Source organism: Mandrillus leucophaeus, unplaced genomic scaffold (assembly GCF_000951045.1).
Source record: "Mandrillus leucophaeus isolate KB7577 unplaced genomic scaffold, Mleu.le_1.0 Scaffold61, whole genome shotgun sequence".
Taxonomy (NCBI): domain Eukaryota; kingdom Metazoa; phylum Chordata; class Mammalia; order Primates; family Cercopithecidae; genus Mandrillus; species Mandrillus leucophaeus.
The window spans coordinates 2,909,975-2,920,329 of record NW_012106586.1 but is presented as its reverse complement, the minus strand read 5'-3'; positions in this window follow the sequence as shown (position 1 = coordinate 2,920,329).

The window sequence follows — 10,355 nt, the reverse complement described above, 5'->3', positions numbered from 1 at the left end:
ATGATTAGATACAATGGTAGCCTATGCAAGTAGATGACCATTGATCAGATGCAAGTTCAGGGGTGACATAAAGCAGGCTTCCAGAATGGAAGCAAAGGCAGACAGCAGGATTTCAGCTGAACGCAAGGCCAAAGCTGAGCTCTGCGTGTCTCTATGATCCCAAATGGTGCTTAGAAGATGAAAGGAGGCAATGCATGTAGAGAATCTGGGGCACACAGTAGGTCTTTGATAAATGGCAAGTCTTTTTCACTATTTTTCCCTTTGGTCAGAATTAGTTATAATACTGTACTGTATATTTTTGTCTTTTTTTGAGACGGAGTCTCTCTCTGTTGCCCAGGCCGGAGTCCAGTGGCGCCATCTCCACTCACAGCAACCTCCGCCTCCCAGGTTCAAGTGACTCTCCTGCCTCAGCCTCCCAAGTAGCTAGGATTACAGGCATAAGCCACCATACCCAGCTAATTTTTGTACTTTTAATACAGATAGGGTTTCACCATGTTGGCCAGGCTGGCCTCAAACTCCTGAGCTTAAGCGCCCGCCTCTCAAAGTGCTGGGATTACAAGCATGAGCCACCATGCCTGGCCCTGCATTGTATTTTGACCCTCAGTGAAACTTATCAGCAAAGCTTGTAGAGTCAAAGTATAGATGAGGTTAAGGACAGGGACTATCTATGCAAAAAGGATCCTAGTCCCTGGGAGATTTAAACCTGATGTTGTGTAGAAACCTGTCTCCATGCCTTGTTGCTTCAATTATCCAAAACCTTCATATTTCTCACAGTTGAGACAGTCACTACCATGGCATCATGACAATTATTTCATTTCTTTTAAGAGTATGTTGCAAATATTGTTAAATCCAGAAGAGGCCAAAGCATATGGAATCTATAGATAGGATCTGTAGAATTGTTTATGATGCTTTTAAAAAACCAAAAAGATAACGGTTAATTTTGGATGTAAACTATATACTCATTCTAGCCCACTCCAGGTCTGGAATAATTAGAACTCTAAATAGATGATTTGTTTCCACAAATAGGTTCCATCCCAGGAGCAAATCGAAAAATGTGACTACATAGACGTATTTCTAGAAATATTTCTAAATTTAATGTTTGTGTTTCAGATTAATTTAAATAGCATGGCTGCACATTTAAAAAAAGAGTGAATACATTAGTGGCTCATTCTTAGTTCACTCATTCAACAAGACACTGTGTGGTCTGTGGATGATACAAAGACGAACAGGACTCAGTTCTTGCCTTCAAGGAGTGTAGACCTCAGAGCTGGCGTCTTGGAGAAAAGTTAACCTAAGATGTAAAGTAAAATCCCAATAATCAGACCATGGATCCCTGTGCCTAATCCCGCCTCCCACCTCTTTCTTCTCTGCCTGTGTCACCTGGCCATAAAACCTTGGCCTGCATACTCCTGACATGGGCATCACAGATTGGCATTCCAGGTGAGCACAGGACGTCATTTTAGCTTTGTAGTCATCTTCCTTCTGATCCTGTAAATTGCTTTTCTCTGTGGAGGTGGTACATTTTCATGGGTATAACGTTCATGTTCATAAGTTTCTTTTGCTGAAATCAATCTAATGCTCTGAAGGCTCTACCTCATGTAACTAATTGTAACGAATGGTGTATTCAATTTAAACATCTCAAGACCAACTTTTCGCCAGAAGATGGAGTGCAAGAGCCAAAGCTAGGAAATCTTAGGCCTGTTACGGTGTTCGTTTATTTTTCTCTGAATTGAAAGACCTAGAATTGTATTCAGTTTCGCACTTAGGCCCAAAGTTCAGCCTCATAATATGTGTGAAGTTAGCCAAGCTGCTAACAGTGGGCTACCCAAATAGTATTTCCCTAAGCATAGGATTTAGATTTAATAATTTGTTGAAAACAGGGAAAAATCAATGACCAGTGCAAGAGAATGGTTTGGGTTCTGTCATACCAAACAATGTAAAACTAGTAATGATGGTGCTTTTGTCTACAAGTCTATGTGACAGATAGCCACAAATCAGGAGTAGGGTTAATTCAATTTTATGAGTCGCCACACGGACATAAAATGGATCGCCCAGAATCTTAACAATCAGTGGTTCTTTTGTACTATTCTTTATTTTTGCAGCTTTTTCTCTATTTTGAAATTACTTGCAAATAAAAAGTTAAAAACAAACAAAAAACAGAATTTCTAATTCATTTTAGTCAATTAGACATAGCATGATTTAATCACTTCTTGAAAACTAGAGCACTTAAACTGCCCTTAATCTACTTGTTAGTGGGGAAAAAACAATCAGTGTTGAAGTCTGCTGAGATCAATAGCTCATGGTGAAATTCATTAAGGGAGTGTGAAAATTGATACACATCAATGATCAGAATCCCAGGTTTTCTTTATTCTTGGAATCTTGGAATCTCCAGTGAGGTGGAGACAAAGCAACAATGTCAGAATATTTCCATAGGGAGGCGGTGTTTTCTCACCGTGACACGCAAAGCGGCAGAGAGGATCTCTTCTTGGATTTCTCTCGTCGTCTTTTAGAAAGACTTACGGCTTAGTGAGCTTGCTCCCTACTCAGGACTCAGACCCCACAATGCTAGCTCACACTGGAGTTCAACAACTGGAGGACCGTGCTTCCTATATTTGGAAGGCTAAATCTATTCGGACACTCGGATTGTAAAGTAAGCCAGGCTCCAATCTTCAGCTTCTTTTCTAAGACTACCAAACAGAACCCACCATAATGAATAAAACAGTAGTGAATGCTGTGCCGTGGGACTGGTTACCCATTTTTTATTACTTGGAGTTGGCTTAATCTTTCTCTTCCTATCAAATGACATATGGAGTATATTTTCCCCAAAATTAGGCTGAGTTTGGCAGTCTGGTACAGATTTTGGAGATTTATGAATGAGTTCAAAAGGAAGTGGTTTGCTTTTTGGTTTGGGGGGTTTGCTTCTTTGTTTATTTGTGTTTTGTTGTTGTTGATGTTGTTGATGTTTCTTAGCACTTATTACCCATTCTCTACCATGGGATAGTGAATATTCAAGTGCATCTGAAATAGTACTACAGACGTTGGAAGTTCAATATCAAGACCAGAGTTTGCCTCTCCTGTGGTTTCAGCACTCAGTATCATGACCACTGCATTCAATCCACTTGGCAAGGTTTCTCCAAGTGGGGAGAGATACGGATTTTACTGCACTCCATAAATATGACCATTTATAGGCCCCAACATATTTATGTTCCCATTCATTCAGTGCTCACTTAAACTGTCCAATTTGCTTGACCCGGTCTATAAATGTAAATTGCCTACATCTGAAACTGACTCTGGCTTTCCCGAGTGCAGAAGTCAGAACTGTGTTACTCCCACAGATCACCAGATCTCCAGGCAGCAGGCCTGTGGCAAGTCACTCTCTGCTCTCCCTTTCTTTACACTCTCAAAAGCACTAAAAATGGTTATTGTTCCAAAGCATTGAAATACTACTGGAATCAGTTACCAGATACATTTAATAGCAGTCACAATTTTGTCTTGTTTGAAAATCTTTTTAGGCCGGGCAGGGTGGCTCACACCTGTAATCTCAGCACTTTGGGAGGTGGAGGCAAATCACCTGAAGTCAGGAGCTCGAGGCCAGCCTGGCCAACATGGTGAAACCGCATCTCTACTAAAAATACAAAAATTAGCCGGGCGTGGTGGCACATGCCTGTAATCCCAGCTACTCAGGAGGCTGAGGCAGGATTGCTTGAATCTGGGAGGCAGAGGTTGCAGTGAGCCGAGACCTCGCCACTGCACTCCAGCCTGGGTGACAGAGCGAGACTCTGTCTCAAATGATAATAATCATTATCATCTTTTTATTTGTTTGAGGAAGTTAGAAAGCTTGACCTGTGTCGAAAGAACAAATATCAACCATGTTTGCTGTTTTCTTTATGACAAGCCTCAAAATGTTTCACTGTATAGTAAGGTAGAAAGAAATCCTAGTAAGAAGTCTCCAGGATTTTAACCAGTGCTGGCCCTGTCCACTGGCATAGTAATATCCTAAGACTCCCCCTCTCCTTCTAAAGCTAGAGGTGATTTCACAAGTCTCTAAGAAACAGAGGGGTTGGGAGATCTCCTCACCTATCAAGTCATCTGCATGACCGTTTCTGCATCTATGTTGGTTAGAGAGGGTTCTTTAAACATCACTTTTCTGTAATTCAACTCCACTTCCTCTGGTCTGTCTTCTCTGCACTCAGGTCCCTCCTAAAATATTCCTTCACGTTGTTAAAGATAGTTTCAGAGCAACTTCCCCCTTTACTTTCCTTGTGCGTAATAATCATCATCTTAAACTTTTCTATACTTTCTGTTTTGCATTTTTCTAGTATTTTCTTCTGGGCCTCATGTCTCCAAAATAAATTGTTCCACTTCCAGGAATAAAGTAACTGGAAATACGTTCACCTAATAAAACCAAACCGCTGTGCATCAAAAAGGAAATTAGTCATAGAAATTAAGAATGCCAGTGCTTTGTGGACTTTTCTCTGATAAGACATCGCATCTCATTTGTGTAACATGAGAAAACAGTTCATTGAAAATAAAAACTAGAAAAGGCTTTGTGTTAAAATACTTGGATGACATTCTGCATAGGCTGGAAATTTCTTTTCAACTTAGGAAATTTTAGAAAAGCGGATGAAGTGAAACCTTTTTTTTTTTTTTAACCTTACTTAATAATGTATTTATTCGGTGAGACACTATAATGATGTCAAAAAATTTAGCACAATGCCTGGCACACACCAGATGCTCAATAAATAGCGGCTATTAGCTGATTGAACTTCATCTGTTCAAGTATATTTTCTAATGTAAAAACATTAAAAAACAAAACAACCGTTCCTTCTAATTTGGTAATGAAGGCTAGTTAGTTGGAGACTCTCTGATAACTACTATATTATATAAGAATTAACAGCATGAAGCCGGAAGTGTACTGAATACTGTAAAGCTGTGAAATGGTCTGAAATACTTAACAAGTCTTAAGGTGTTATTGGGACGAGAACATTTTCAGAATATGGAACTTGTTAAACATTTTCCTGCTCATTTGGATACCACACAATGCAGGACATTCTCTGTTTATTCTTTCATCGGAGACGTTTTGAGGAAAGGCAGATGTGGGGTACTATCCAAGGACTCTTTAAACAAACATGAAGTTTAATTCAATTGTTTCCTGAGAGGTTGACTTCTTCCAAAAGCCAAAGAAAATCTCTTACTAATCCAAAAGGTACAAAAACGAGGTTGAAACCATAGAATGAGGGAGGGCTTGGTTTGAAAAAGTTAACGTATTTGGACAGGGATAATTGCGACCACTGTGAGCTGTGCCGTGAAGGCCATAATTCTGCTTCTGTTAAAATAAGCAGCACAATGATTCTTTATCTTTTTGTGTTTTTACCAGGAGGCTGCTAAGGCAGCTTTGATAAAGGGAGTTCCTATTTATACCAAATCTAAACACCCAGGATCAATGGGACTTTTTTCCCTACGACCTGATCATATAAAAACAATGATTTTAATAACAAGAAATCTCAAGGAAACTATGATCCAAAAATGCCTGCTGAATTATTTTATTTAAAAATGTGAAATTACATTCAAGCAATCTAGTTTCTCAGCCTGAATGTAAAACAATATAATTTCGTACAAAACATTTCTCTACCTCCTCTTGCTCCATCCCTTTCAGAAATGTTTCTCCACTGTGGGAATCCCTGAAAAGTGTCTCCAGGTGCTTCTCGAACTCATATTCCCGGTAACCAGGAAGTGGGCACAGCTTCCTCATCCCTCCTCTAGCTCTGAGCCAGGCCTTCTATTCTGAGAGCGGAAGTCCGGGAGGTACAGCTAGTGCCTGCAGAAGATGCTGGCACTGCCACTGTCCACCGATACTGAACATGAGGCAGCTACAACCAAAGTGAAGACCGCCAATGACAGCACATAGCTGCCACGTCCTACTGTCCGTCTGTGGGTAGCTTACATTTTTCTTTCACATGGTAATGGAGAGGAAACACTCGTTCCTTTTTTGCATCTTCTTTCATTGCAAAACTCTTATTTTAAGCCTCGAATCTGTGAGGGCAGGACCATGGGAGGCTATGCACTAGGAATCACTAGGAATCACCTTCCCCTCTAAAACCACCGTCCAAGGATTTATTCTCAAGCATCCGTTATTTTTATTTATTTATTTTTTAGATGGAATCTAGCTCTGTTGCCCAGGCTGGAGCGCAGTGGCACAATTTCAGCTTGCTGCAACATCCACCTCCTTCGTTCAGGTGATTCTCATCCCTCAGCCTCCCTAGTAGCTGGGATTACAAGTGTGCACCACCATGCCTGGCTAGTTTTTGTATTTTTAGTAGAGACAGGGTTTCACCATATTGGCCAGGCTGGTTCCTGAGTTCCAATGATCCCCTGCCTCAGCCTCCCAAAATGCTGGGATTACAGGCGTGAACCACTGGGTGCGAGGAAGCATCAGATATTTTTTTTTCCCCTAGTCTTATCAGATAGCCTATATCCGAGCTGCTGTACAGTACTCAGAATGATTTTCACATTTAGGTAATTTCACTGGTTTCAAATTCCTTGAAACGAATAAGTCAACACTGAGGATTTTTGTGCCTGGCATATACTACATGCTTAATAAATATTTATTGAACGGATAAATTGAGCCTACTTTATGTCCAGCACTCAGAGCACTCAGAAATAAGCAAGGGCTGGGTGCAGAGACTCACACCTGCAATCCCAGCACTTTGGGAGGTCAAGATGGGAGGATTGCTTGAGCCTAGGAGTTCAAGAGCAGCCTGGGCAACATAGCAAGACCCTATCACCACAAAAATAAAAAATTAGTCAGGCATGGTGGCACACACCTGTAGACCCAACTGAGGCTGAGGCAGGAGGATCTCTTGAGACCAGAAGGTTGAGACTGCAGTGAACCATGATTGCACCACTGCACTCCAGCCTGTGTGACAATGAGATCTTGTCTCAAAACAAACAAACAAACAACAACAGCAAAAAACAATGAGTAGGGTTTAGTTTCCATTTTCAAGGAGTTGATTGTCTGGAAGAAGAGACAAGGGAATAAAAGAAATCCTAATTCCATAGAGACCAGAATAAAATGTACTGGAGGAAATTGAACTTGGATATGTACAATATTCAAATCTTAGCAGCCGGTTGGCCTCACTCCATTCTCCAACCATTTCACATCAGCACATGTTAACTGTCTCTTATCCTACACTGAGATCTAGTTTTCTCAAACTGTTTCTAGGGCATATGTAGCTCCTGTCACTTCAAGTCATCCCTGCATGATCCATAGATAGAGTTAAGGCCCAAGCTGCCTTACATTTGAGGACTATGGTGAAGGAAGACCTCATGCTTGCATCTCATGGCATTCCTGATGTTAGTGGAGAGGAGAAAGGGGAGGGATGGTCTATTGGTCAACTCGGGCTGCCATAAGACATGCCACAGATGGTGCTTAAACAGCCGACATTTATTTCTCACAGTTCTGGATGCTGGAAGTTTAAGATCAAGTTGCCTGCAAGTTTGGGTTTCTCCTGAGACCTCTCTCCTTTGCTTTCAGACAGCTGCCTTCTCACTGAGTGAGGACACCACCTTTGCTCTCTGCCAACACATGGCTGGTGTCTCTTCTTCTCATAAGGACACCAGTCCTTTTGGATTAGGACCCCACTGATTTAACCTTAATTACCTCTTTAGAGGCCCTATTTCCTAGTAAAGTCACGTTAGGGATTAGGGGCTTTAACATACGAATTTGGGGGAGACACAATTCAGTCCGTAACAGGGTTTGCAACATTGAGCTTAGGGACTTGGAATCATGCTCAGAGGTATCTGGCTGTGTTTCAGACTTTCTAAATGTTTCTCTTTCTGGGCCATTCACTGTTAAAAGAATAGATCCTCTCAAAATTGGTGCACCTGCTTCAGAACCTTCAAGTGACATCATGGGCAGATAACTACTTTCACAGCTGCAGGGTTGTATTTATTTATTTGTTCTAGATTCTTTTTTGTTATGGTAAAATACACACAACATGAAAATACCATTGGTGACATTTATTATATTCATAATGTGTGCAACCATCACCACTGTCTGGTTCCAGAACATTTTCACTCCAAAAGGAAACCCTGTACCCATTAAGCAGTCACTTCCCCTTCTTCCTTCCTCCCAGCCCCTGACAGGCACTGATCTACTTTGAAAGAAAAAATTTGTGGAGACAGGGTCTCACTATGTTACCCAGGCCAATCTTAAACTGCTGGGCTGAAGCCATCCAGCTGCCTCAACCCCTACAAAGTGTTAGGATGACAGGTGTGAGCCACTACGCCCAGCTCTGATCTACTTTCTGTCTCTTTGGATTTGCCTCTTCTGGACATTTTATATAAATGGGCTCATGCAGTATGTGCCTTCTGTGTCTGGTTTCTTTCACTTGCCCAGTGTTTTCGAAGTTCTTCTGGGTTGTAGCATGTATTCATGCTTCATTTCTTTTTATGCCCAAATAACATTCCAATCATACGACTATAACCCATTTTGTACATCCATTCATTAGTTAGCAGATATTTTAGTGGTTTCCACCCTTTGGCTATTGTAAATAGTGCTGCTATGGACATTTATATAGAAGTTTTTGTCTCTACATATGTTTTCATCTCTTTGGGGTTACCTAGGAGTGGACCTGCAGGGTCATATGGTTATTCTATGTCTGACTTTTTGAGGAACTGTCAAGCTGTTTTGCACAGTGGCTGAACCGTTTTACATTTCCATCAACAACAGCGTTCAAGGGATCTGATTTCCCCACAACCTTACCAACATTATTTCCCATTATCATCATCATTACTATTATTGCCATCCTAGTGAAAGTAAAGCAGTATCTTGTGGTTTTGATTTGCATTTCTCTAACAATTAATGATGTTGGAGGTGTTTTCATGTGCTTATTGGCCTTTTGTAGATGTTATTTGGAGAAATGTTTATTCAAGCCAGTTTTTTGGGTTGGGTTGCTTTTTTGTTCTGGGTTGTAAGAGTTCTCTTATATTCTGGATACTAGATTCTTTTCATATATATGATTTGCAAATCTTCGCACATTTTGCTTTCCCTTATGCCATTCTTTTAGATATGAAGGCATTAGTGAAATAAGCCCTCCATGAAACTCCATATCTCCAAAATGAAAATGTATCCATAGTAAACCTCAAAATCAAAAATTAAAGGGGGTTCAGTAAAACAATGGAGTAAGGAGGGGGGATGAGAGAGAACTATGTCAATAGTTTATAATGACAAATGAGAAAAAATATAATTGAAAATATGAAAATTACTTTTCTGGAAGTCAGTATGTCAATTACAAGAAAAATAAGGAGGGTGAAAAATTAAAAATCTTAAAGCAAGAACAATTTTTTCACAAATTTATGAACATTTTTATTTTTAGATGAGGTTAGGTAATCAGAAGACAAAATTAAAATAAATGTAAATTAACATATTTGTTTGGGTTTTAACAAAAACACTTTAATTTAAAAGAACTTTTGGTAAACCAAATGCCAAATTTTCAATACTATTTCTATTTACGAGAAAAGATGAGAAAAAGATGAATGAACCTAGTGAAAGCCATTCTCCCTAAACAGACTGCTGATGGGTGTGCAGATGGTAAGAACCTTCTGCTCTTGCTGAAACTTGCAGAAAAACACTGTAGATCTTGCAGCTTTTAGAACTGCCAGCCAAATGAAATATGATTACCTCCATCTGATTTGTATCAACTCTAGTTAGTAAAGTCATCAGTGATCATTTCTTTAGTTACATGACTTGCTATTTGTACTAGTGAAGATGTGTCAGAAATTTGCTTTTAAATGAATTGGATTTTATTTATATATATATACCTATATATATACACACACAGGCACATACTGAAAGGTAAAATAACTTGAAAATACACTTTTTCAGTTAGTGTCTATAGAATTCAACTGTTTAAAAAAGGGGGCAGCACTCTTTCATATGTTTTTAAATATATTTTGGCAGACTGCCTGACATTTCATTTTGATTATCATAAATTATGATTACTACTACCTTTATGTTGTAATTACTAGTTATAGTTTCTCAGAAGAAATGAGTAAAATAGTTTTGGTTGTCTTTTAAGACCAATGAGGGATTTTTTTATTTCCTACGGAAGGAACAAGACTATTTTAACATCTCCCAGTAGCACCTCCCAAGCAGAACCTCACTAAATCCTTGGCAAGTTATTTTATAAAATTTCAGTACAGCATTCCAGATACACAAAGAAACGATAATACAAGAGAGACAAAGTGACATAAACGACCTTTCAGCATTGAAGATAGTCAACCACTACATAGAGTAACCGTGAGAGGGCCTCCCCTTAACTGTTAAGGAAGAAAGGAAACACAGTAATAAAAAA